The 26888-nt window shown below is 44.3% G+C and overlaps 1 pseudogene; it reads right to left on the bottom strand.

The window, feature by feature from the left end:
• Nucleotides 1-25145, bottom strand: part of LOC118386044 (integrin alpha-6-like) — a 37698-nt pseudogene extending 12553 nt beyond the window's left edge.
• Between the last annotated feature and the right edge of the window lie 1743 nt (nucleotides 25146-26888).

Raw genomic sequence — 26888 nt, 5'->3', positions numbered from 1 at the left:
CAACGTTCTCTGCTTTACGGAAACATGGCTTACTGGGAAGACGCTATCCAGGGCGGTGCAGCCGCGGGTTTCTCCACGCATCGCGCGGACAGAAACAAACATCTCTCTGGTAAGAAGAGTGGCGGGCGTATGCCTCATGACTAACGGGACATGGTGTGATGAAGGAAACATACAGGAACTCAAATCCTTCTGTTCACCTGTTTTAGAATTCCTCACAATCAAATGTAGACCGCATTATCTTCCAAGAGAATTCTCTTCGATTATAATCACAGCCGTATATATCCCCCCAAGCAGACACATCGATGGCTCTGAACGAACTTTATTTAACTCTTTGCAAACTGGAAAACATTTATCCGGAGGCTGCATTCATTGTAGCTGGGGATTTTAACAAAGCAATCTGAAAACAAGACTCCCTAAATTTTATCAGCATATCGATTGCGCCAACCAGGGGTGGTAAAACCTTGGATCATTGTTACTCTAACTTCCACGACGCATATAAGGCCCTGCCCCGCCCCCTTCCCGGAGAAAAGCTGACCACGACTCCATTTTGCTGATCCCTGCCTACAGGCAGAAATTAAAACAAGAGGCTCCCACGCTGAGGTCTGTCCAACGCTGGTCAGACCAAGCTGACTCAACACTCCAAGACTGCTTCCATCACGTGGACTGGGACATGTTCAGTATTGCGTCAGATGGGAATATTGACGAATACGCTGATTCGGTGTGCGAGTTCATTAGAACGTGCGTCGAAGATGTCGTTCCCATAGCAACGATAAAAACATTCCTAACCAGAAACCGTGGATTGATGGCAGCATTCGCGTGAAACTGAAAGCGCAACCACTGCTTTTAATCAGGGCAAGGTGTCTGGCAACATGACTGAATACAAACAGTGCAGCTATTCCCTCCGCAAGGCTATTAAACAAGCTAAGCGTCAGTACAGAGACAAAGTGGAATCTCAATTCAATGGCTCAGACACAAGAGGCATGGGCAGGGTCTACAGTCAATCACGGACTACAAGATGAAATCCAGCCCAGTCACAGACCAGGATGTCTTGCTCCCAGGCAGACTAAATAACTTTTTTGCCCTTTGAGGACAATACAGTGCCACTGACACGGCCTGCAACGGAAACATGCGGTCTCTCCTTCACTGCAGCCGAGGTGAGTAAGACATTTAAACGTGTTAACCCTCGCAAGGCTGCAGGCCCAGACGGCATCCCCAGCCGCGCCCTCAGAGCATGCGCAGACCAGCTGGCCGGTGTGTTTACGGACATATTCAATCAATCCCTATACCAGTCTGCTGTTCCCACATGCTTCAAGAGGGCCACCATTGTTCCTGTTCCCAAGAAAGCTAAGGTAACTGAGCTAAACGACTACCGCCCGTAGCACTCACCTCCGTCATCATGAAGTGCTTTGAGAGACTAGTCAAGGACCATATCACCTCCACCCTACCTGACACCTAGACCCACTCCAATTTGCTTACCGCCCAAATAGGTCCACAGACGATGCAATCTCAACCACACTGCACACTGCCCTAACCCACCTGGACAAGAGGAATACCTATGTGAGAATGCTGTTCATCGACTACAGCTCGGCATTCAACACCATAGTACCCTCCAAGCTCGTCATCAAGCTCGAGACCCTGGGTCTCGACCCCGCCCTGTGCAACTGGGTACTGGACTTCCTGACGGGCCGCCCCAGGTGGTGAGGGGGTAGGCAACAACATCTCCTCCCCGCTGATCCTCAACACGGGGCCCCACAAGGGTGCGTTCTGAGCCCTCTCCTGTACTCCTGTTCACCCACGACTGCGTGGCCACGCACGCCTCCAACTCAATCATCAAGTTTGCGGACGACACAACAGTAGTAGGCTTGATTACCAACAACGACGAGACGGCCTACAGGGAGGAGGTGAGGGCCCTCGGAGTGTGGTGTCAGGAAAATAACCTCACACTCAACGTCAACAAACTAGGAGATGATTGTGGACTTCAGGAAACAGCAGAGGAACACCCCCCTATCCACATCGATGGAACAGTAGTGGAGAGGGTAGCTAGTTTTAAGTTCCTCGGCATACATATCACAGACAAACTGAATTGGTCCACTCACACTGACAGGCGCGTCGTGAAGAAGGCGCAGCAGCGCCTATTCAACCTCAGGAGGCTGAAGAAATTCGGCTTGTCACCAAAAGCACTCACAAACTTCTACAGATGCACAATCGAGAGCATCCTGGCGGGCTGTATCACCGCCTGGTATTAAATAACTACTCCGCCTCAACCGTAAGGCTCTCCAGAGGGTAGTGAGGACTGCACAACGCATCACCGGGGCAAACTACCTGCCCTCCAGGACACCTACACCACCCGTTGTTACAGGAAGGCCATAAAGATCATCAAGGACATCAACCACCCGAACCACTGCCTGTTCACCCCGCTATCATCCAGAAGGCGAGGTCAGTACAGGTGCATCAAAGCTGGGACGAGAGACTGAAAAACAGCTTCTATCTCAAGGCCATCAGACTGTTAAACAGCCACCACTAACATTGAGTGGCTGCTGCCAACACACTGTCATTGACACTGACCCAACTCCAGCCATTTTAATAATGGGAATTGATGGGAATTATGTAAATATATCACTAGCCACTTTAAACAATGCTACCTTATATAATGTTACTTACCCTACATTATTCATCTCATATGCATATGTATATACTGTACTCTACATCATCGACTGCATCCTTATGTAACACATGTATCACTAGCCACTTCTTAACTATGCCACTTTGTTTACTTTGTCTACACACTCATCTCATATGTATATACTGTACTCAAATACCATCTACTGTATGCTGCTCTGTACCATCACTCATTCATATATCCTTATGTACATGTTCCTTATCCCCTTACACTGTGTATAAGACAGTAGTTTAGGAATTGTTAGTTAGATTACTTGTTGTTATCACTGCATTGTCGGAACTAGAAGCACAAGCATTTCGCTACACTCGCATTTAACATCTGCTAACCATGTGTATGTGACAAATAAAATTTGCGTTCCACTCACTGACAGCGTCGTGAAGAAGGCGCAGCAGCGCCTATTCAACCTCAGGAGGCTGAAGAATTCGGCTTGTCACCAAAAGCACTCAAAACTTCTACAGATGCACAATCGAGAGCATCCTGGCGGGCTGTATCACCGCCTGGTACGGCAACTGCTCCGCCCTCAGCCGTAAGGCTCTCAGAGGGTAGTGAGGACTGCACAACGCATCACCGGGGGCAAACTACCTGCCCTCAGGACACCTACACCACCCGTTGTTACAGGAAGGCCATAAAGATCATCAAGGACATCAACCACCGAACCACTGCCTGTTCACCCCGCTATCATCCAGAAGGCGAGGTCAGTACAGGTGCATCAAAGCTGGGACCGAGAGACTGAAAAACAGCTTCTATCTCAAGGCCATCAGACTGTTAAACAGCCACCACTAACATTGAGTGGCTGCTGCCAACACACTGTCATTGACACTGACCCAACTCCAGCCATTTTAATAATGGGAATTGATGGGAATTATGTAAATATATCACTAGCCACTTTAAACAATGCTACCTTATATAATGTTACTTACCCTACATTATTCATCTCATATGCATATGTATATACTGTACTCTACATCATCGACTGCATCCTTATGTAACACATGTATCACTAGCCACTTTAACTATGCCACTTTGTTTACTTTGTCTACACACTCATCTCATATGTATATACTGTACTCGATACCATCTACTGTATGCTGCTCTGTACCATCACTCATTCATATATCCTTATGTACATGTTCCTTATCCCCTTACACTGTGTATAAGACAGTAGTTTAGGAATTGTTAGTTAGATTACTTGTTGGTTATCACTGCATTGTCGGAACTAGAAGCACAAGCATTTCGCTACACTCGCATTTAACATCTGCTAACCATGTGTATGTGACAAATAAAATTTGATTTGATTTGAATGTTCATGCCCTACCCTACCCAGGCCGATTGTTTCTGCCAAATTTTCGGCCCTGCCCGAAACAACTTCCTCCATTAGTAAATCCACTAGCTGCTCCTCTCTGTGTGTCACTCTTTCCCTGCACGCTACTCACTCTGCATGCACTCTGCTCATGGCGGCTCTGGATCTGTAAGTACCCATAGCAACGGCTCCGCTTGGGCTGCTCTGCTCAATGATGAGACATGAGAGCAGTTAGCTGTTAGCTACTTTTCATCACTGCAAACTCCGACAAAACTCAAGGAACATTAGCATTTTCAGTGAAATCTCTCCCATCTTATATTTGACGAGGTTATGATCTTAGTCAGATACGACTGTACGATGCAGCAGGGCATGAGCAAATGGCTCAAGCCATGCCCATATCCTAGTTATTTATGGAAAAAAAAAAAATTGGTCCTACGCGGCACTAACCCTATGTATAATGTCAGGGCCCGTCAGACTCAGCTTGGGTAGCAGAGCTCTAATCCCAATGTAATCAAGGTTGACCAAATATTGTGTCTGTTTGGGATTCTTAAAGTGAATTTGCAGTGTACAAATTATTTATAACTAAGTTCCGGCCCCCCAAACATCCGCTCAAGGAAAAATGGGCCCACGGCTGAATGTAATTGGGGACCCCTGACATAATGTATGGATAAGCCAAAACTGGAAAAGCAGAAGTCAACTTGTGTCACATACCCATCTCCATTCAGGTCGACCACAGCTACATCATATCCAAAAGAAGATGCCAGTCCAGGCCCTTCTAGAATGTACTCCGGGGAGAGTCTTGCGGACGCTTCATTCTCCTTTCTCAACAGGACCACAGCCCCACAGTGATTGGCTCGCGGTGCCCCAGACACAATGGTCAGGCCACGCCCCTTGGTAATGCTATGCCCAGAATCAATGGAAAACCCTGCAACATGAAATAAGAGGAATCTATAAATTGTTCATAAGCTTGTTCAGCTTATATCTTATACTATGTATAATTCAGAGCATTCATCTTTCATGAATAAATGAGTGAATTTGGGATGTAAAGAAATTCACAAGATGAACTATAGTAGTCATGTCATCTTGAAGCAACCAAGACAACATATGTTGATATACATATAAGTAATTCCAGTAAAAAATGCTGTACATTCAAACATCACATTGAAATAATTACATGGTAAATGTTCAGATTAGAAACCATTCACAAGTTAACGACCATGTAGATGGAATGGTTAAGAGAGTATGTTTTAGCCACCTCGGAAGTCACAAACCTAAGAAACTATTGGATCGTCACATCCAGAGTTTTCTCAGGGCTGACCTGTAGAGAAGGTGACTTCTACAGAAACTGATCCCAGACAAACTGGCCACGAGCAGGATGCCTAAGCACGGAAAACACGTAGTTCCCGCAGTCAAGGTTCAGACCTACTGTACCCACCTAAGTAGCTGTTAGCAGGCACAGGCACCAGGTCAGGATCCAAGCGGTTCTCATCTCCAACTTCATAAGGTCCGTCATCATAAAATCCCCTTTCCAACAAAGTGTTGTTCTTTTGCTCTACACGTACAATACCTGGAGTGGTTGAGAGTGAAGATGACAACGGAATGGTGCTGGATTAAATATGATCCTCAACAAAAACCATATGAAATCTTCAACACTAATGACACAAGCAAAATGTAACTGGGTGAATTTCTTTTTACAGGTGAAAATAACATTGTATTGAAGGGCCATCCATGGGTAGACTGCTGAATGAATGAAATGTACCCATTCATTCTCAGAGAATTACTTATAAATGGCTCCTGAGCTTAGGTCACCTGTCGTACCCCATCAGAACCCAAAATATAAGCTTGTTCAATGTTTGTAAACAAAGTACATGTAAACACACACTCTATAGCCTAAAAACATGGTTAAAACTATAATTGTGAAATCATAGATGGTCATCCATAGCTCTGTCTTTAAATATGAGGGTGGTTACATTTATCCAGCCCCATCCCCAGCTTTTTACTGAAACAGTGGTTGGAAGAATACTTGGTCATTGTTTCAACTGCTGATTGACACTTTAAAGCACAGGAAGGAAATGTCTGATTAAGTCTGTTGCAGAGCCTTTCCTTACCTCTAGAGGACATGTGAGTCACAATAAACTGCACAGCTCATTCTGCAGAGATTTAAATCTGTATATTGTACATCCATTGATTTTGATCGATTGAAGTAAATAGGTTTTGATAACTTACATTTACTATTCACATTGTACATGTTTTGTCATTTAGCAGACGTTCTTATCCAGAGTGACTTACAATGGCAACTTAATTGCATACCTTATGAACAGACACCTACCTTTCCAGTTGTAGGCGCCAGGCGCTCCAAACACCACGTAATGGTAGTCCTTGGTGAAAGTGGCAGCCAGACCCTGCTGACAGGAGCCAAACCTCTCATGGCCTCTGGCTCTCCCCTCACAGAACCTCCAGTTCCCTCCATCTTCATCAGAGGATTCGTCAATAGTGAGGTCCTGACTCAGGATGTAGCAGCGACCTGTGATGTCACGGGACTCCTGAGCAGTGTCCACAAACAGACGTCTCTGATAGCGGTGAGCACAGGTCTGCAACGACGAGACAGCGGAATCAGCACGCAAGGCAGATCCTAAGCTAATGATACTGTAGATCTGACGCAAAGTTCTGCATGACAGATATACAAAGCACTATGAACCTGGCTAGTAACACAGCAATGCACAGTATTCTCCGACACTGACTTACCACAATCTTCCCTCCGGGGCCCTGGCTGTTAACTGTCACCCCCATCCACTGGTTCTCCTTGTTCTCAACTCTCACATCCTCTGTGGGAATTGATGTTGATTCTCGCTTTAGAATGAATTTTACTTACAGTGTATTGTGGTTAATAAAACATAATGTTCAACCATATGTTGTGTAAGAAAGAGAAACAGAGAGAACCAGATTTGAGTAACACCTCACCTTCATTGTCAAAATCGATTCGGCGACAGTCATCGGATTCGGTGGTGATGTCACAACTGTACAGGCCACCGGTTATGTTGGCTCTCTGGTTAGCCAGTGCTTTGGCTCTTGGTGCTCCAATCAACAGTCTGCAAAAAAAAAAAAAAAAAAAAAAAATTATATATATATATTTATTTTTTTTTTCCCCCAATTACTGTCTCTAAGATATTCATGGTCTATAGATGAATGTACTGTGACAATAGCAGATGTTAGAGATGTTTGGTAATCCTATACTGCAGCTGTCATATTCAATAATTCTTATTGACCAAAGCGGTCAGTTTAGTAACCCAGAACTGGCCTGGATAACAGACACCATGTCAAACTGGCAAATATAGTACATGTCCACTACTTAATATTCAAACTGCCTGCAATCATAGTACTGTCTCATAGACTTCAAGAAATTGTGAACATGGCATTTGAGATGTATTTCATCTGGCTGTCAGTTAATGTCCTCAGAATAATTATTTTTGTGAACTTCTCATGATCTGTCTCTGTAGCACAGTAGTCTACTGTGCTTTACAATTAGCACTAGGCATAGAAACAGTATAATCTATTTTGGAGCATATTCAATCATACGATTGTCCTGTACAACATTAGTTCACTGACCACAACATATCCAAATCACCCCGAGTGCCGAAGAGAATCTTAACAACCGCAGGGGACAATATGCTGCATGAATACGTTTTAGGGTTGAATAACTTGTAGAGCCATTTATTTATGCCCTCTATTTATGCACAATACTTTATAATAGCTGCGACTGACTGATATTGCAAATGAAATGTAATAGCTTAGGAGGGCTTTGAGGAATTGGCTGTAGTTGGCACGTTGCTAAATCACAAAAGCATCCCTGTTAGGCTAACACTATAAAAGGGGAACAAACAGAACAACCACAGTGAGAGACAAACACTTCAGCAGGACCTCTCTGGGTCATATTTTCCAGCCTGAACAGTGAGTGAGAGCCACAGCCACATACTAAGGAACACTGAAAACATGATCAGATGCATCAATGAGAATGGCTAACAATACCGAAGCCTCCCACCATTAGCTCGGACAAATTGAAAACCCTAGTCATTGGCGACTCCATTACCAGCAGTATTAGACTTAAAAAAAGAATCATCCAGCGATCATACACTGTTTACCAGGGGGCAGGGCTACCAACGTTAAGGATACACTGAATTCCGTTATCCACGTCGGCACCAACGATGTTCAGATGAAACAGTTAGAGGTCACCAAGCGCAACATAGCTTCAGCATGTAAATCAACTAGAAAGATGTGTCGGCATTGAGTAATTGTCTCTGGCCCCCTCCCAGTTAGGGGGAGTGATGAGCTCTACAGCAGAGTCTCACAACTCAATCGCTGGTTGAAAACTGTTTTCTGCCCCTCCCAAAATATATAATTTGTAGATAATTGGCCCTCTTTCTGGGACTCACCCACAAACAGGACCGAGCTTGGCCTGATGAGGAGTGAAGGACTCCATCCTATCTGGACAGGTGCTCTCATCTTATCTGTGAACATAGACAGGGCTCTAACTCCCCTAGCTCCACAATGAGATAGGGTGCAGGCCTGTCGGCTTAGCAGAGTCCGCCACTAGCACAGTCAGTGTAGTCAGCTCAGCTATCCCCATTGAGACGGGGGCTGTGCCTAGATTTCGGTTGGGCAAAACTTAACATGGCGGTGTTTGCCTTAGCAATCTCACTAGAATAAAGACCTCCTCCATTCCTGCCATTATTGAAAGAGAATGTGATCTCACTTCTCAAAATAGGGCTACTTAATGTTAGATCCCTCACTTCCAAGGCAGTCAACTAATCACTGATCATAATCTTGATGCAATTGGCCTGACTAAAACATGGCTTAAGCCTGATGAATTTACTGTGTTCAATGAGGCCCCACCTCCTGGCTACACTAGTGACCATATCCCCTGTGCATCCCGCAAAGGCAGAGGTGTTGCTAACATTTACGATTCCAAATTTCAATGTATAAAAACAAAAATTACTGTGTTTTCATATTATGAGCTTCTAGTCATGAAATCTATGCAGCCTACTCAATCCATTTTTATAGCTACTGTTTACAGGCCTCCTGGGCCATATACAGCGTTCCTCACCGAGTTCCCTGAATTCCTTTCGTACCTTGTAGTCATGGCAGATAATATTCTATTTTTTAAATTTAATATTCACATGGAGAAGTCCACAGACACACCCCAAAAGGCTTTCGGATCCATCATTGACTCAGTGGGTTTTGTCCAACATGTCTTCGGACAAACTCACTGCCACTGTCATACTCTGGACCTAGTTCTGTCCTGCGGAATAAATACTGTGGATCTTAATGTTTTCCTCATAATCCTGGACTATCGGACTACCATTTTATTACGTTTGCAATCGCAAAAAATAATCTGCTCAACCAAGGATCTTCAAAAGCCATGCTATAAATTCTCAGACAACCCAAAGTTTTCTAGATGCCCTTCCAGACTCCTTCCACCTACCCAAGGACGTCAGAGTACAACAATCGGTCAACCACCTAACTGAGGAACTTAATTTAACCTTGTGTAATACCATAAATGCAGTCGCACCACTAAAAACAAAAAAAAACATTTGTCATAAGAAACTAGCGCCCTGGTATACAGAAAATAACCGAGCCCTGAAGCAAGCTTCCAGAAAATTGGAACGGAAATGGCGCTACACCAACTAAGTCTTCCGATGAGCTTGGAAAGACAGTACCATACAATATTGAAGAGCCCTCACTGCTGCTCGATCATCCTATTTTTCCAACTTAATTGAGGAGACGATGAACAATCCAAAATGTGTTCTTGATACTGTCACAAAGCTTACTAAAAAGCAGCATTCCCCAAGAGAGGATGGCTTTCACTTCAGCAGTGAAAATTAAAGAACCTCTTTGACAAAAAGATCATGATCATTAGAAAGCAAATTACAGACTCCTCTTTAAATCTGCATATTTCTCCAAAGCTTAGTTGTCCTGAGTCTGCACAACACTGCCAGGACCTAGGATCAAGGGAGACACTCAAGTTTTTAATACTATATCTCTTGACATATTGACGAAAATAGTCATGGCCTCTAAACCTTCAACCTGCGTACAGAAATCTTTGTTTGCAATTACAGAGATCATACGTTTCATGTAGTTCTTGACCAGGTTTGCACACATTGCAGCAGGGATTATGGCCCACTCCTCCATACAGACCTTCTCCAGATCCTTCAGGTTTCGGGGCTGTCGCTGGGCAATAAGGACTTTCAGCTCACTCCAAAGATTTTCTATTGGGTTCAGGTCTGGAGACTGGCTAGGCCACTCCAGGACCTTGAGATGCTTCTTACGGAGGCAGTCCTTAGTTGCCCTGGCTGTGTGTTTTGGGTCGTTGTCATGCTGGAAGACCCAGCCACGACCCATCTTCAATGCTCTTACTGAGGGAAGGAGGTTGTTGGCCAAGATCTCGCGATACATGGCCCCATCCATCCTCCCCTCAATACGGTCCAGTCGTCCTGTCCCCTTTGCAGAAAAGCATCCCCAAAGAATGATGTTTCCACCTCCATGCTTCATGGTTGGGATGGTGTTCTTGGGGTTGTACTCATCCTTCTTCTTCCTCAAAACATGGCGAGTGGAGTTTAGACCAAAAAGCTCTATTTTTGTCTCATCAGACCACATGACCTTCTCCCATTCCTCCTCTGGATCATCCAGATGGTCATTGGCAAACTTCAGACGGGACTGGACATGCGCTGGCTTGAGCAGGGGGACCTTGCGTGCGCTGCAGGATTTTAATCCATGACGGCGTAGTGTGTTACTAATGGTTTTCTTTGAGACTGTGGTCCCAGCTCTCTTCAGGTCATTGACCAGGTCCTGCTGTGTAGTTCTGGGCTGATCCCTCACCTTCCTCATGATCATTGATGGCCCACGAGGTGAGATCTTGCATGGAGCTCCAGACTGAGGGTGATTGACCGTCATCTTGAACTTCTTCCATTTTCTAATAATTGCGCCAACAGTTGTTGCCTTCTCATCAAGCTGCTTGCCTATTGTCCTGTAGCCCATCCCAGCCTTGTGCAGGTCTACAATTTTATCCCTGATGTCCTTACACAGCTCTCTGGTATTGGCCATTGTGGAGAGGTTGGAGTCTGTTTGATTGAGTGTGTGGACAGGTGTCTTTTATACAGGTAACGAGTTCAAACAGGTGCAGTTAATACAGGTAATGAGTGGAGAACAGGAGGGCTTCTTAAAGAAAAACTAACAGGTCTGTGAGAGCCAGAATTCTTACTGGTTGGCAGGTGATGAAATACTTATGTCATGCAATAAAATGCAAATTAATTACTTAAAAATCATACAATGTGATTTTATGGATTATTGTTTTAGATTCTGTCTCACGCAGTTGAAGTGTACCTATGATAAAAATTACAGACCTCTACATGCGTTGTAAGTAGGGAAACCTGCAAAATCGGCAGTGTATCAAATACTTGTTCTCCCCACTGTACCTACATGTACGCTACGGTCACAAGACGCAGGCCTCCTTATTGTCCCTATAATTTCTAAGCAATCAGCTGGAGGCAGGGCTTTCTCCTATAGAGCTCAATTTTCATGGAATGGTCTGCCTACCCATGTGAGAGAAGTCTTTATTGGACTCATCTCTTCAGTAGGTCCTATGATTGAGTGTAGTCTGGCCCAGGGGTGTGAAGGTGAATGGAAAGGCACTGGAGCGACGAACCGCCCTTGCTGTCTCTGCCTGGCCGGTTCCCCTCTCTCCACTGAGATTCTCTGCCTCTAACCCTATTACAAGGGCTGAGTCACACTGGCTTACTGGTGCTCTTACATGCCGTCCCTGGGAGGGGTGCTTCACTTGAGTGGGTTGAGTCACTGAAGTCATCGTCCTGTCTGGGTTGGCACCCCCCTCGGGTTCGTGCCGTGGGGGAGATCGTGGGCTATACTCTGCGTTAGCGCAAATCAAATCAAAGTTTATTTGTCAAGTGCCAACTACAACAGGTGTAGACATTACAGTGAAATGCTTACTTACAAGCTCTAACTAATAGTGCAAAAAACAGGGTAGTAAGTTGGTGGTTGAAGATATCCCTCTAGTGGTGTGGGGGCTGTGCTTTGGCAAAGTTGGTGGGGTTTTATCCTGACTGTTTGGCCCTGTCCGGAGGTACAGTCAGATGGTGCCATAGAGTCTCCCGACCCCTCCGGTCTCAGCCTCCAGTAATTATGCTGCAATAGTTTGTGTTGGGGGCCTAGGGTGTCTCTCTCTCTCTCTCTCTCAGGCTAATTGACATAATTTGAGTCAATTGGTGGTGTATCCGTGGATGTATTTCAAGGCCTACCTTCAAACTCAGTGCCTTTTTGCTTGACATCATGGGAAAATCAAAAGAAGGTGCCTGAATGTACCACGTTCATCTGTACAAAAATTGTATGCAAAGTATAATCGTACTTTTTGGAGAAATGTCCTCTGGTCTGATGGAACTTCCAAAGTTGTGGCAAAATGGCTTAAGGACAACAAAGTCAAGGTATTGGAGTGGCCATCACAAAGCCCTGACCTCAATTCTATAGAACATTTGTGGGCAGAAGTGAAAAAGCGTGTGCGAGCAAGGAGGCCTACATGCCTGACTCAGTTACACCAGCTCTGTCAGGAGGAATGGGCCAAAATTCACCCAACTTATTGTGCGAAGCTTGTGGAAGGCTATGTGAATGGGTAGCCAGGCAAAGACGGAACTGCCAACAATTTACACTTAGGGGAAAGGAGACTCCTTTTCCAAGTACAGACCGATTTGAAAAGGTTCAAAGCATCGGAAATGCTTTTTTAAGACACATTATCAAAAATAACATTGCAACTCTACTGTCCTATGTTCCTCTAAAAAAAGAAACCCCCAGGTTATAGCATCAAGTTAGCTGAGCAACTAAGTGCATGGAGAGCCATCATATTCCTATCCATGTCAAGAAGTCTAAGGCAGTCGGATTGGTTACAGACCATGGCTAGGAGGGGTGGCAATATTTGCGGTGTGTCCTTAAAAACAAGTGGAAAAGTGACCATTTCATTCAGCGCTAGTGGGAAGTTTTAAGACCCACAAAAAGCAGTAACGCAGTTGTTAATGGCAAGGATTTTGAGAGCAGAAGGGCAGCCTATCCAGCCATGATGCACAGTGTCCACATGGAAACATCTTTTTTTTTGTTGTTGTTGAAAAATGTAGTATTTAGAAACATTTTAAAAAGCAATTGGTTTCCCCCCAATTTCATTTCATTTGATTCAAAACCAACCATAGCCTACCCTCCCCTTAATCATGGCTGGTTTAGCAGCATAGCACATAGTGTGTCTTTTTTATTTTGACCCTCATTCCTTTTTATTACTCACAATTCGCATCCCTGCATTTTGCTTGTTCATGTAGGCGATTCCCTGATCCACCTCTACGCAGACGACACCATTCTATATACTTTCGGCCCGTCATTGGACACTGTGCTATCAAACCTCCAAACGAGCTTCAATGCCATACAGCACTCCTTCCGTGGCCTCCAACTGCTCTTAAACGCGAGTAAAACCAAATGCATGCTTTTCAACCGATCGCTGCCTGCACCCGCATGCCCGACTAGCATCACCACCCTGGATGGTTCCAACCTTGAATATGTGGACATCTATAAGTACCTAGGTGTCTGGCTAGACTGCAAACTCTCCTTCCAGACTCACATCAAACATCTCCAATCAAAAATCAAATCCAGAGTCGGCTTTCTATTCCGCAACAAAGCCTCCTTCACTCACGCTGCCAAGCTTACCCTAGTAAAACTGACTATCCTACCGATCCTCGACTTCGGCGATGTCATCTACAAAATGGCTTCCAACACTCTACTCAGCAAACTGGATGCAGTCTATCACAGTGCCATCCGTTTTGTCACTAAAGCACCTTATACCACCCACCACTGCGACTTGTATGCTCTAGTCGGCTGGCCCTCACTACATATTCGTCGCCAGACCCACTGGCTCCAGGTCATTTACAAGTCCATGCTAGGTAAAGCTCCGCCTTATCTCAGTTCACTGGTCACGATGGCAACACCCATCCGTAGCACGCGCTCCAGCAGGTGTATCTCACTGATCATCCCTAAAGCCAACACCTCATTTGGCCGCCTTTCGTTCCAGTACTCTGCTGCCTGTGACTGGAACGAATTGCAAAAATCGCTGAAGTTGGAGACTTTTATCTCCCTCACCAACTTCAAACATCAGCTATCCGAGCAGCTAACCGATCGCTGCAGCTGTACATAGTCTATAGGTAAATAGCTCACCCTTTTTCACCTACCTCATTCCCATACTGTTTTTATACTGTTTTTATTTATTTACTTTTCTGCTCTTTTGCACACCAATATCACCAATATCTCTACCTGTACATGCCCATCTGATCATTTATCACTCCAGTGTTAATCTGCAAAATTGTATTATTCGCCTACCTCCTCATGCCTTTTGCACACATTGTATATAGATTGCCCATTTTTTTCTACTGTGTTATTGACTTGCTAATTGTTTACTCCATGTGTAACTCTGTTGTCTGTTCACACTGCTATGCTTTATCTTGGCCAGGTCGCAGTTGCAAATGAGAACTTGTTCTCAACTAGCCTACCTGGTTAAATAAAGGTGAAATAAAAATAAATAAAATAAATATCCATCCCCTTTTGGAAGAGCACTCGTCATCCCATTACCAAAGACACACTCCTCATCCGATTACCAAAGACACACTCCTCATCCGATTACCAAAGACACACTCCTCATCCGATTACCAAAGACACACTCCTCATCCGATTACCAAAGATACACTCCTCATCCGATTACCAAAGACACACTCCTCATCCGATTACCAAAGACACACTCCTCATCCGATTACCAAAGACACACTCCTCATCCCATTACCAAAGACACACTCCTCATCCGATTACCAAAGACACACTCCTCATCCCATTACCAAAGACACACTCCTCATCCCATTACCAAAGACACACTCCTCATCCGATTACCAGACACACTCCTCATCCGATTAGCAAAGACACACTCCTCATCCCATTACCAAAGACACACTCCTCATCCGATTACCAAAGTCACACTCCTCATCCGATTACCAAAGTCACACTCCTCATCCGATTACCAAAGTCACACTCCTCATCCGATTACCAAAGTCACACTCCTCATCCGATTACCAAAGTCACACTCCTCATCCCATTACCAAAGACACACTCCTCATCCCATTACCAAAGACACACTCCTCATCCCATTACCAAAGACACACTCCTCATCCCATTACCAAAGACACACTCCTCATCCCATTACCAAAGACACACTCCTCATCCCATTACCAAAGACACACTCCTCATCCCATTACCAAAGACACACTCCTCATCCCATTACCAAAGACACACTCCTCATCCGATTACCAGACACACTCCTCATCCGATTAGCAAAGACACACTCCTCATCCCATTACCAAAGACACACTCCTCATCCGATTACCAAAGTCACACTCCTCATCCGATTACCAAAGTCACACTCCTCATCCGATTACCAAAGTCACACTCCTCATCCGATTACCAAAGTCACACTCCTCATCCGATTACCAAAGACACACTCCTCATCCCATTACCAAAGACACACTCCTCATCCCATTACCAAAGACACACTCCTCATCCCATTACCAAAGACACACTCCTCATCCCATTACCAAAGACACACTCCTCATCCCATTACCAAAGACACACTCCTCATCCCATTACCAAAGACACACTCCTCATCCCATTACCAAAGACACACTCCTCATCCCATTACCAAAGACACACTCCTCATCCGATTACCAAAGACACACTCCTCATCCCATTACCAAAGACACACTCCTCATCCCATTACCAAAGACACACTCCTCATCCCATTACCAAAGACACACTCCTTATCCCATTACCAAAGACACACTCCTTATCCCATTACCAAAGACACACTCCTCATCCGATTACCAAAGATACACTCCTCATCCGATTACCAAAGACACACTCCTCATCCGATTACCAAAGACACACTCCTCATCCGATTACCAAAGACACACTCCTCATCCCATTACCAAAGACACACTCCTCATCCCATTACCAAAGACACACTCCTCATCCGATTACCAAAGACACACTCCTCATCCCATTACCAAAGACACACTCCTCATCCCATTACCAAAGACACACTCCTCATCCGATTACCAGACACACTCCTCATCCGATTAGCAAAGACACACTCCTCGTCCCATTACCAAAGACACACTCCTCATACGATTATCATCCGATTACCAAAGTCACACTCCTCATCCGATTACCAAAGACACACTCCTCATCCCATTACCAAAGACACACTCCTCATCCCATTACCAAAGACACACTCCTCATCCCATTACCAAAGACACACTCCTCATCCCATTACCAAAGACACACTCCTCATCCCATTACCAAAGACACACTCCTCATCCGATTACCAAAGACACACTCCTCATCCGATTACCAAAGACACACTCCTCATCCGATTACCAGACACACTCCTCATCCGATTAGCAAAGACACACTCCTCATCCCATTACCAAAGACACACTCCTCATCCGATTACCAAAGTCACACTCCTCATCCGATTACCAAAGACACACTCCTCATCCGATTACCAAAGACACACTCCTCATCCGATTACCAAAGACACACTCCTCATCCGATTACCAAAGACACTCCTCATCCGATTACCAAAGACACACTCCTCATCCGATTACCAAAGACACACTCCTCATCCGATTACCAAAGACACACTCCTCATCCGATTGCCAAAGACACACTCCTCATCCCATTACCAAAGACACACTCCTCATCCGATTACCAAAGACACACTCCTCATCCCATTACCAAAGACACACTCCTCATCCGATTACCAAAGACACACTCCTCCTCCGATTACCAGACACACTCCTCATCCGAATACCAAAGACACACTCCTCATCTGATTACCAAAGACACACTCCTCATCCCATTACCAAAGACACACTCCTCATCCGATTACCAAAGACACACTCCTCATCCGATTACCAAAGACACACTCCTCATCTGATTACCAAAGACACACTCCAAATACTATTCAGTCCTCCTATCATTTTTGGGAGAATCTGCCACACACATAGGCAACGATAATTGACAGGAGCCTAGTATTTAGTACAGACGTGCAAATGTTATGCGTAAAGACATTTAAGCCTACGCGTGCACACAGTGCCATGAAACGAGAGAAGTGATTTATGATGTCATGCATCTGACTCGGACCTACCTAGAAATATTGTTGCTGGTTGTTTTTTGTTTAATTCTGATTAAAACCAAGCTTCGAATGCAATGCAGTTTTGTGTGATATTTCTGCAGAAGTGCAAATACAGTATGATCTGTAAGAGGGTTCTATGATGTTTATAAAACATGATTTTATAAACAATGTTTGGATGTGCGTAAAACCCTCCATAGTCTAAGTTGCCTTGTCTGTATTATTATGCGCCCCACAGGGAGCAATTATGGTGTCTGTAACTGTCTCTATACATAGCCTATTTAAAACAAGTTGTTGTTCATTTTTGTGTGTGTGTCTTTTTAGGCCTTATCAATATCCTAGTGAATTTGATCTTGCTTATTGACTATGTCCATATCCAGACTGCAATTTACAGTAAGGCTAGCCCCTATATCAGTGCGAATGCTATACCTAGCCTATGTTTAACAATGTATTTCCATACTGGACCAATGCAATTAGAAGACTGTGGACTGCAAACATGTTCAACATATTTAGCAAATATGGGGCAGGCTATTTAACGAAGGAGGCTATAAGGGACTAACTTTCAAATTGGAGTTGATGATAAAGCAATACATAAAATACCGTAAATACACAACATGAAGCAACCACATATTTAACCATGGAGCACGTTCTGATTGGCTAGTGAGGGGCCAAGCCTTCACACACCCACAAGTTGTTTATTCTCCAAAACCCAGCCCTTTCACGGCATCGCCAGCTACTACGCCCATAATTCCAATTGTGAAAATAGTTCAAATATTTCTGACACACCCCTGAACCTATAACGCTACCACCAGTGCTACGATTTACAATTGCGTTAGGCGTGTTAAAATGGAGCCCAACGTGTAAATGAATAGTGGTGGCCAAACTGTAGTTGTATCCTGTGACCTTGCTGACCTTTTTCCCCAAATGTTGTGTGATGCTGACCCTACAGTTGTGCACTCAAAGCCCCCAGAACCACTGCAGCTGTTCTAACTGTGTCTGTTTACCTACACCAACACTTGGCACTGGCCTAGAGTTGGCTTGTTAAACCAGCCAGGCCATAACAACATTTGGCAAAAGTGTGTGGTTTTTCAAACCACCAGGGCCTGAGCTCCTCTATCACTGCTAATAAATCAGTGTCTCAGTCTCTACCCAGGAGATTATAACCTGCCTTTGAGCTTTCCTGGGACACAGCCAACTGCCAGGCTCTTGAGAAATTCCAAGCTTCTGTTTTTCCATCAAAGATCATGAAATGTAAACCTCCTGTTCCAGGCCCTGGGTCTCCTGCCCTGCTAGGCCCCGAGTTGGCTGTCACTCTAGGTCTGCAGTCCCTGCTCCTAGCCAGTTCGCAGCCCCCAGCCTCAGCCAGTGCCCAGCCACCTGTCCTAGCGCTATGCTCCCAGATCCCTATTCAGCTAGGCTCCCAGTTCTGGGAGGCCGCCCCACCTCCTGCACTTGAAGACCCTTGGCCATCACACCTGGGAAATCACCTGACCTCATCTCTGGGGCCCAGCCTGCCCCTGCCTTCGGCTCTCTGATGTGCCTCGCCCAGAGGTCTCCACCTGCTCCACCATGGGAGCCATCATCTTCAGCATTAGGGAGAAGTCACTAACTCAGTGCCCAGGAATGGGCCCCAGTGGCCTTCAACCAGCTGAGCTAGAGGATCTTCCACCATCCCTGTGGCATCCCATGGGATGGCCAGACACTGTTCCTCCTCTTGGGGTGGCCCCTACGCGCCCCAAAACCAGCACCCTCCAGGCCCCCATGGTCCTCTAAAGTGACACTTGCTATCAGCTGCCCCTCTAGTTTGGCCAGATGCACAGTAGGACTGGACCCCATTTTGTCTGGTCCCTTAGCTGCTCTGACCCTGTGCCCTGCCTGTCCTGCTGGATAGGGCAAGGCACTTAAAGACTATGCCCCACATTGAGGCATTTCCGAAGTTGTTTGGATTTCCGTAAGAAATCCAAGGGCGGCTGTAAAAAAGGCCATTCCTTTCAGCCAAATGGCAGGTTTGAATGATCATTTGCATTCTGGCTCCGCCCACTGTAGCTCAGTGTTTTTTATTCTTCGACAGAAGATGCAAGTCTGGCTGGCGACTGAGTTTTCAGTGTTTATTTTAGAAGTGTTGTGTGTGCATCCACAATGTAAGTTGGAGCTTTATATTGTTGGGGATTGTTTATGATGATTACTGCATGCTACTGAAACCTGAATAATGTTGGTTATCTTGTTACATCCATAACGTAGTTGTTCTGTCGCCAGTTGGTATCATTGTTTACCTGTTTAACTAATACATATCGTCAGAACAGAATTGCCAGTTAATATAAATTTTGCATGTCTGTATTTACACTATATGACCAAAAGTATTTGCACACCTGCTCATCGAACATCTCATTCCAAATTCATGGGCATTAACATGGAGTTGGTCCCCCTCTTGTTGCTATAATAGGCTCAATTCTTCTGGGAAGGCTTTCCACTAGTTGGAACATTGCTGCGGGGACATTCAGCCACAAGAGCATTAGTGAGGTTGGGCACTGATGTTGGGCGATTAGGCCTGGCTCGCAGTCAGGGTTCCAATTCATCTCAAAGATGTTCAACGGGGTTGAAGTCAGGGCTCTGTGCAGATCAGTCAAGTTCTTCCACACCGATCTTGACAAACCATTTCTGTATGTACCTCGCTTTGTGCACGGGGGCACTGTCATGCTGAAACAGGAAAGGGCCTTTCCCAAACTGTTGCCACAATGTTGGAAACACAGAATCGTCTAGACTCTAGAATGTCATTGTATGCTGTAGTGTACAGATTTCCCTTCATTGGACCTAAGGGGTCTAGCCCAAACAATGAAAAACAGCCCCAGACCATTATTCCTCCTTCACCAAACTTTACATTTGACAATATGCAGTCGGGCAGGTATCGTTCTCCTGACATACGCCAAACTCAGATTCATCCGCCGGGCTACCAGATGGTGAAGCGTGATTTATCACTCCGGAGAATGTGTTTCCACTGCTCCAGAGTCCAATGGCGGCGAGCTTTACACCACTCCAGCTGGCGTCTTGGAATTGATGATCTTAGGCTTGTGTGAGGCTGCTCTGCCATGGAAATCCATTTCATTAAGCTCCTGATGAAAAGTAGTTATTGTGCTGATGTTGCTTCCAGAGGCAGTTTGGAACTCGGTAGTGAGTGTTGCAGCTGAGGACAGACCATTTTTACTCACTACGTGCTTCAGCACTCTGCAGTCCCATTCTGTGAGCTTATGTGGCCTACCACTTCACGGCTGAACCGTTGTTGCTCCTCGACATTTCCACTTCACAATAACAGCACTTACAGTTGACCAGGGCAGCTCTAGCAGGGCAGAAATTTTACTTACTGACTTGTTGGAAAAGTGGAATCATATGACGGTGCCACGTTGTAAGGCCATTCTATTGCCAATGTTTGTCTATGAAGATTGCATGGATGTGTGCTCAATTTTATACAGCTGACAGCAATGACTGTGACTGAAATAGCCGAATGCACTCATTTGAATGGGTGTCCACATACTTTGTATATATATAGTGTATTATTATGAGTATGTTGTACTGGAAGATAATGTGTTATATGCCAGATAAAGTTATCAAATTAGTAGAAGACTCTAAATGGCCTGGTGCACTCTGCATGCACACTTGATTTATGGCCTATCAGATAAGATCTCTAGCTGGCCAGAGAGAGAAGGCCATCAATTCTGACTGGCAGCAGTTATTAGCCTCTCTCTCTGCCAAGATGTTGACATCTCATCTTTAGTTGTGTGAATTGGTGTCTGCAATGATAATGATAGGCTATGTGGTCTACAGTCAGTAACGGTGTATGGATAAAATCACTGGGGAAGCAAAAAAAAGCAATTTTTCAACCTGTTGTGATAATTGCGTTGTTTGCTCTGTAACCCGTTAGTTCATAAGCCTTGCGACCGTGATATACTGTACAGGCCTAAGGCAGAGACAATGAGAATAATACATTCAACCACACCTTTGTTTCATCACAAAACCGGAGAGCATCCTCTGTCCGGTGAAGTCAAAATCAAATCAAATTGTATTTGTCACATGCGTTGAAAATGCAGTTAAGAAAATAGAGTTAAGAAAATATGTACTAAATAAACGAAAGTACCAAAAATAAGTAACAATAAGGGTCAATAACAATAAGTCAATGTGCGGGGGTACAGGTTAGTCAAGGTCTTTTGTACATTAGGTAGGGGTAAAGGGACTATGAATAGATAATAAACAGCGAGTAGCAGCAGTGTAAAAACAAAGGGAGGGTGTCAATGAAAATAGTCCAGGTGGTCATTTGATCAATTGTTCAGCAGTCTTATGGCTTAGGGGTAGAAGCTGTTAAGGAGCCTTTTGGACCTAGACTTGGTGCTCTGGTACCGTTTCCGTGCAGTAGCAGAGAGAACAGTCTATGACTTAGGTGACTGGAGTCTTTGACATTTTTTTAGGACTTTCCCTGACACTGCCTAGTATATAGGTCCTGGATGGCAGGAAGCTTTGCCCCAGTGATGTGCAGGGCTGTACACACTACCCTCTGTAGCGCGTTACGGTCGAAATGCTGATGCTCTCGATGGATCTGGGGACCCATGCCAAATATTTTCAGTCTCCTGAGGGGAGAAAGGAGTTGTCATGGTCTCTTAATGATTTTCTTGGTGTGTTTGGACCATGACAGCTTGTTTGTTGGTGAAAGCATATTGCATGTAACAAACATGACCTACAACATGGTCAAGCAAGTTAATGTTTCCAACCATTTTAGAACCACGGAGAGTTACTGCAAGTCGCAAAGAAACAGGAGCTGCCGACACTAATCCAACACCATTTCAACATCATCAAATCACCTATGCTTAGTCTAATACAGTGACAACTAATATATTCCAAACATGTTGACTCACTCTACTTGTAGAGGAAAGCCAATGCCATCCTCCTCTCTTTCATGTTGACAAAATGGTCTATGACTGTCATGCAGTACACGCTTTTATTTTTTGTTGTCCTAGGCTACCTGAATAAAATGCTTGCTCGCTAGCGTAACTTCCTTTCATGGGCAACGTTAGCTAGTTAACGTTAGTCGTCTACATCTAGCTACATATTGAACTTCCATCATCTCAGTCCAGAGGCACTATGTATAAATGTATGGTTGGATCGCCGTTATAATAATTGGCCAGTAAGGTGAATTAAGTAAAACCACAAGTCCAAATCCCTATCTCCATCCATAGCTAATTTAGGAAAGGGCCCATCTTAGCTAGCTAGCTAGCCACCAGAGGACGACAACACAAGGGCCAGATGTACACAGAACGGTGCATTTATGATGTGTGTGTGCGCAACTCTGTGGTGGTTGCCAAGCCAATAAAACTCTGAATATGGACACATCTGCCTGGTTTTTGCCAGACCGCCTGTAGTGGGCAGATCTAAGTCAATCAGCACATAGCGGTTAAGGGCTCAGAAGTCAACTGCTCAGATGTGCTCCAGCTAGCCATTTTTTTCAATAGTAAATAGCTCAGGCTTCATGGATTGTTAATTATCTAAGTTATGCAATGATTGTGCTTCCATGTTTTTAAATGGTGCACAATGCACTGTACTTACACAGATGTTTGACAGTTAAAATCCCAGTGTGTTTTGTCTGGACCACTGCCCTTAGCACTCCTGTTCTAAACCAATAACTAACATGGACTCATGTCACACGTAGCCACTCTCACTGTTGGGAAAACAGGTCACAGATCATTGCTCTTTTCACAGGAATAAATCTCAACTGTCAAAGAATGGATCACAGCTTAATAGTGAAAACCATGGTCACACCACTGAAGATGCCAGAGTTGTTATTTAGTAGAATGACAACCGTTTGTTTTATAGAACAGGGTTTATAAACATGTTATGAACTCATTCAATAAGTGCAAAAGGCTGGAGTCCTTGGTGAAAGGAAATATTGACAGTAAGAACCCCAGACAAAGTACACTGAACAAAAATATAAACGCAACATGTAAAGTGTTGGTCACAGAAAGATCCCAGAAATGTTCCAGTTGCACAAAAAAACGTATTTCTCTCAAATGTTGTGCACACATTTGTTTACATCCCTGTTAGTGAGCATTTCTCCTATTGCCAAGATAATCCATCCACCTGACAGGTGTGGCATATCAAGAAGCTGATTAAACAGCATGATCCTTACACAGGTGCACCTTGTGCTGGGGAAAGAAAAGGCCAAATGTACAGTTTTGTCACACAACACAATGCCACAGATGTCTCAGGTTTGAGGAGTGTGTAATTTGCTGGCTGACTGCAGGAATGTCCACCAGAGCTGTTGCCAGAAAATTGAATGTTAATATATCTACAATAAGCCGCCTCCACCTTTGTTTTAGAGAATTTGGCAGTACATCCAACCGGCCTCACAACCGCAGACCACGTGTATGGCGTTGTGTAGGTGGACGGTTTGCTGATGTCAACGTTGTAAACAGAGTGCCCCATGGTGGTGGTGGGGTTATGGTATGGGCAGGCATAAACTACGGTCAATGAACACAATTGGATTTTATCGACGGCAATTTGAATGCACAAAAATACTGTGACGAGATCCTGAGGCCCATTGTGAGGCCCCCTTTTTTTAAGGTATCTGTGAAAACAGATGCATATCTGTGTTCCCGGTCATGTGAAATCCATTGATTAGGGCCTAATGAATTTATTTCAATTGACTGATTTCCTCATATGAACTGTAACTCAGTAAAATATTTGAAATTGTTGCATGTTGCGTTTATATTTTTGTTCAGTATAATACTGTTTGACCAATTGACACTGCCAAAAGGCTTCTGAAATGATAACAGTAATATTATACTTTTTAACAGCTAGGCATGTATTACAGTGTCCAATACTGTGAAAGGGGTTAGATAGATATCCCTTGAGTAGTCACTTGTTACTGGGGATTTAGAGTCACTTTCTTTGGAACAAATTCAATTAACATGCAAGATTTCTCGAGTGACAAAGCTTGTTACCTCTGGTTTGCCATTGTTAACTTGTAGCAAGATCTCTGTCAAAAGGACATTCTTAAACACACAATGCCTGGCCCCACGCTCTACTGAATATAAATCCTCACTGTGCTCTTACAACAGCGCATTCAACATGTAGGTCTACAAAACATTGGGAGTATAAATCTTCAAAATTCCTTAACGTAATTTCTACAAGTATTTAAAATCTGACAACGAATCTGTCATTATTCCCATGTAGGAAAAGCAATGGATAATTTATCTACATAATGAAACAATTGCGGAAAGTTGCTTTTAATTAGGAAAGGTTTTCAACAAAACGTATTAGTTTTAAATGTACCTATTCACCTCCGTCAACAAGAAAACGGTCTCATAAGAATTTGGCGAATGAACCTGCTACCATGCTTCGAGAGATGAATGATCCAACTATGCGTAAAGTGGAGACGTAAAATAAGTAGCTAACCAAACTCAAACGTAGTGCAATAAACGCAACAGAACTCATACAGCAACAACACAAACAAACAAAAAACAAATCTTACATTGTTTTATCTGAAGGATTAAGTTGCCGGTGCATGGCTAGAGAGAATCCAAATAAACTGCCCGGTTCTCCGTCTTTCCTCAGGACATTCAAGGTATCCAGGTTGAAGCCTGATATATGGGTCCATTCTAGCAAACAAATAAGTACCACGTGAATTGGAAAATATATTCTCGGGTGCACCATTGCGTTAGGACCTAAGGGTACCACTATAGTTCAATGCTGTGCTGGTTGTTCCACTACCCCTCGCTCAGGATTCGCTGCAGAATTCCATGACCTGCTGAATGCCTCTGTTGTTATCCCGGGTTTACGGATTAGTAATCGTGCACTACAGCGCTCCTCCTCTGCTCCCTCCAACCTTTACGTCACCACACAAATCCCTAGCAGTTTTCTAACTTTGGGGTTTGATTTGACCTCCAGTCCCTGCCCATTCAGTCGTCTTCATTCATTCCAGTTCACATTAGAGGTAACATTTTATAAAAATATACACGGTGTCATTAAATTAAATCAAAGTACACTGTAGCCAATATTGATCCGAAATGGCTATTTGGTAACCAGACTGGACTGAGAAGCACATTAAGTCTATTCATCAACATGTACAGTATATTTATCAATAATCACACTCTTATGCCCAGAACTGATCATCAAAAGAGGTCCATGTGTTTTAGGGCATCTAGCTAATAATGCACGAGTGGCCAGGGCTTTTAGTCTTTGCAGACAGTAAACGTAGTGGTTGGACACGGATGGACACTAGGTCAAATGTGAAGCTAATCAATTGGACAAATGAACCTCCCAAATCCAGGTGGACAATGGGGTAGGTCGGATTGGCACTGACTCGACACTCTGCCTCAAGCCTTTTGTGTTCATTAAGCTGCAGGGAATGGAGCCTCTCAAATTCAAGCTCCATAAAAAAAACACGAGAGTCGGGGAATGTCTTGTGTCATAGTAGTTTGCCAAGTTGATTAAAATGTTTAAAGCTTCTTAAAACAGGGAATATTTTTCGATAGACAATGGTCCATTTGATAGGCTCCTAATCATTCATCCAAAAGAGAACGGCTTCTGAAATATGTATGACCATTCTGACTAACAACACCTGGTGGACACACTGTTCATGAATTAGTCATGATCCCTAAATAGGGTCTCTGCGTTTACGTCACAATTGTGGAAAGGTCTTCAGGAAATGGCATCCTCCTCTCCAAGCTCCTTGGAACATCCCTTTACAGGAAGAACCCAGCCCATGTGCCAGCCATGCCCTGCTATCTTCTCAAGACATATTGGGAACTTAAAAAACAAATGGATGAGTCACTCAGAGCCACTGTAAGACAGCGCTGAGAACACTTTTAACTCTTAACTGTCTGTCAAGGCAGCCAAGTTTTAATGTCACATGCACAAGTATAGTGAAATGTATCTCTGGCAAATCTATAAACCCAACAATGCAATGATCAACATTAATGTAGTAGTAAAAGTAACATACGGTAGAACAAAAATACATGAGGAATAAAGATACACTGAACCGATATATAAACGGAACATGTGAAGTGTTGGTCACATGTTTCATGAGTTGAAATATAAGACTCCAGAAATGTTCCATACACACAGAAAGCTTATCTCTCTCTTATTTCTGTTTACATACCTGTTAGTGAGCATTTCTCCTCTGCTAACGTAATCCATCCACCTGACAGGTGTGGCATTACACAGGTGCACCTTCTGCTGGGGACAATAAAAAGGACACTCTGAAATGTGCAGTTTTGTCACACAAGACAAAGCCACAGATGTCTCAAGTTTTGAGGGAGTGTGCAAATTGGCATGCTGTCTGTAGTAATGCCCACCAGAGCTGTTGCCAAAGAATTGAATGTTCATTTCTTTACCACAAGCCACCTCCAACGTTGTTTTAGAGAATTTGGCAGTGCGTCCAACCGGCCTCACAACCGCAGACCACGTGTAACCACGCCAGCCCAGGACCTCCACATCCGGTTTTCTCACTTGTGGGATCGTCTGAGACCAGCCACCCGGACAGCTGATGAAACTGTGGGTTGGCACAACCAACACATTTCTGCACAAACTGTAGGAAACCATCTCAGGGAAGCTCATCTGTGTGCTCATCGTCCTCACCAGGATCTTGACCT

This window comes from Oncorhynchus keta, chromosome 7, assembly GCF_023373465.1.
Source record: "Oncorhynchus keta strain PuntledgeMale-10-30-2019 chromosome 7, Oket_V2, whole genome shotgun sequence".
In the NCBI taxonomy this organism is placed as follows: domain Eukaryota; kingdom Metazoa; phylum Chordata; class Actinopteri; order Salmoniformes; family Salmonidae; genus Oncorhynchus; species Oncorhynchus keta.
The sequence above is the reverse complement of the archived record's forward strand: the minus strand, read 5'-3'. Positions and strand labels throughout refer to the sequence as shown.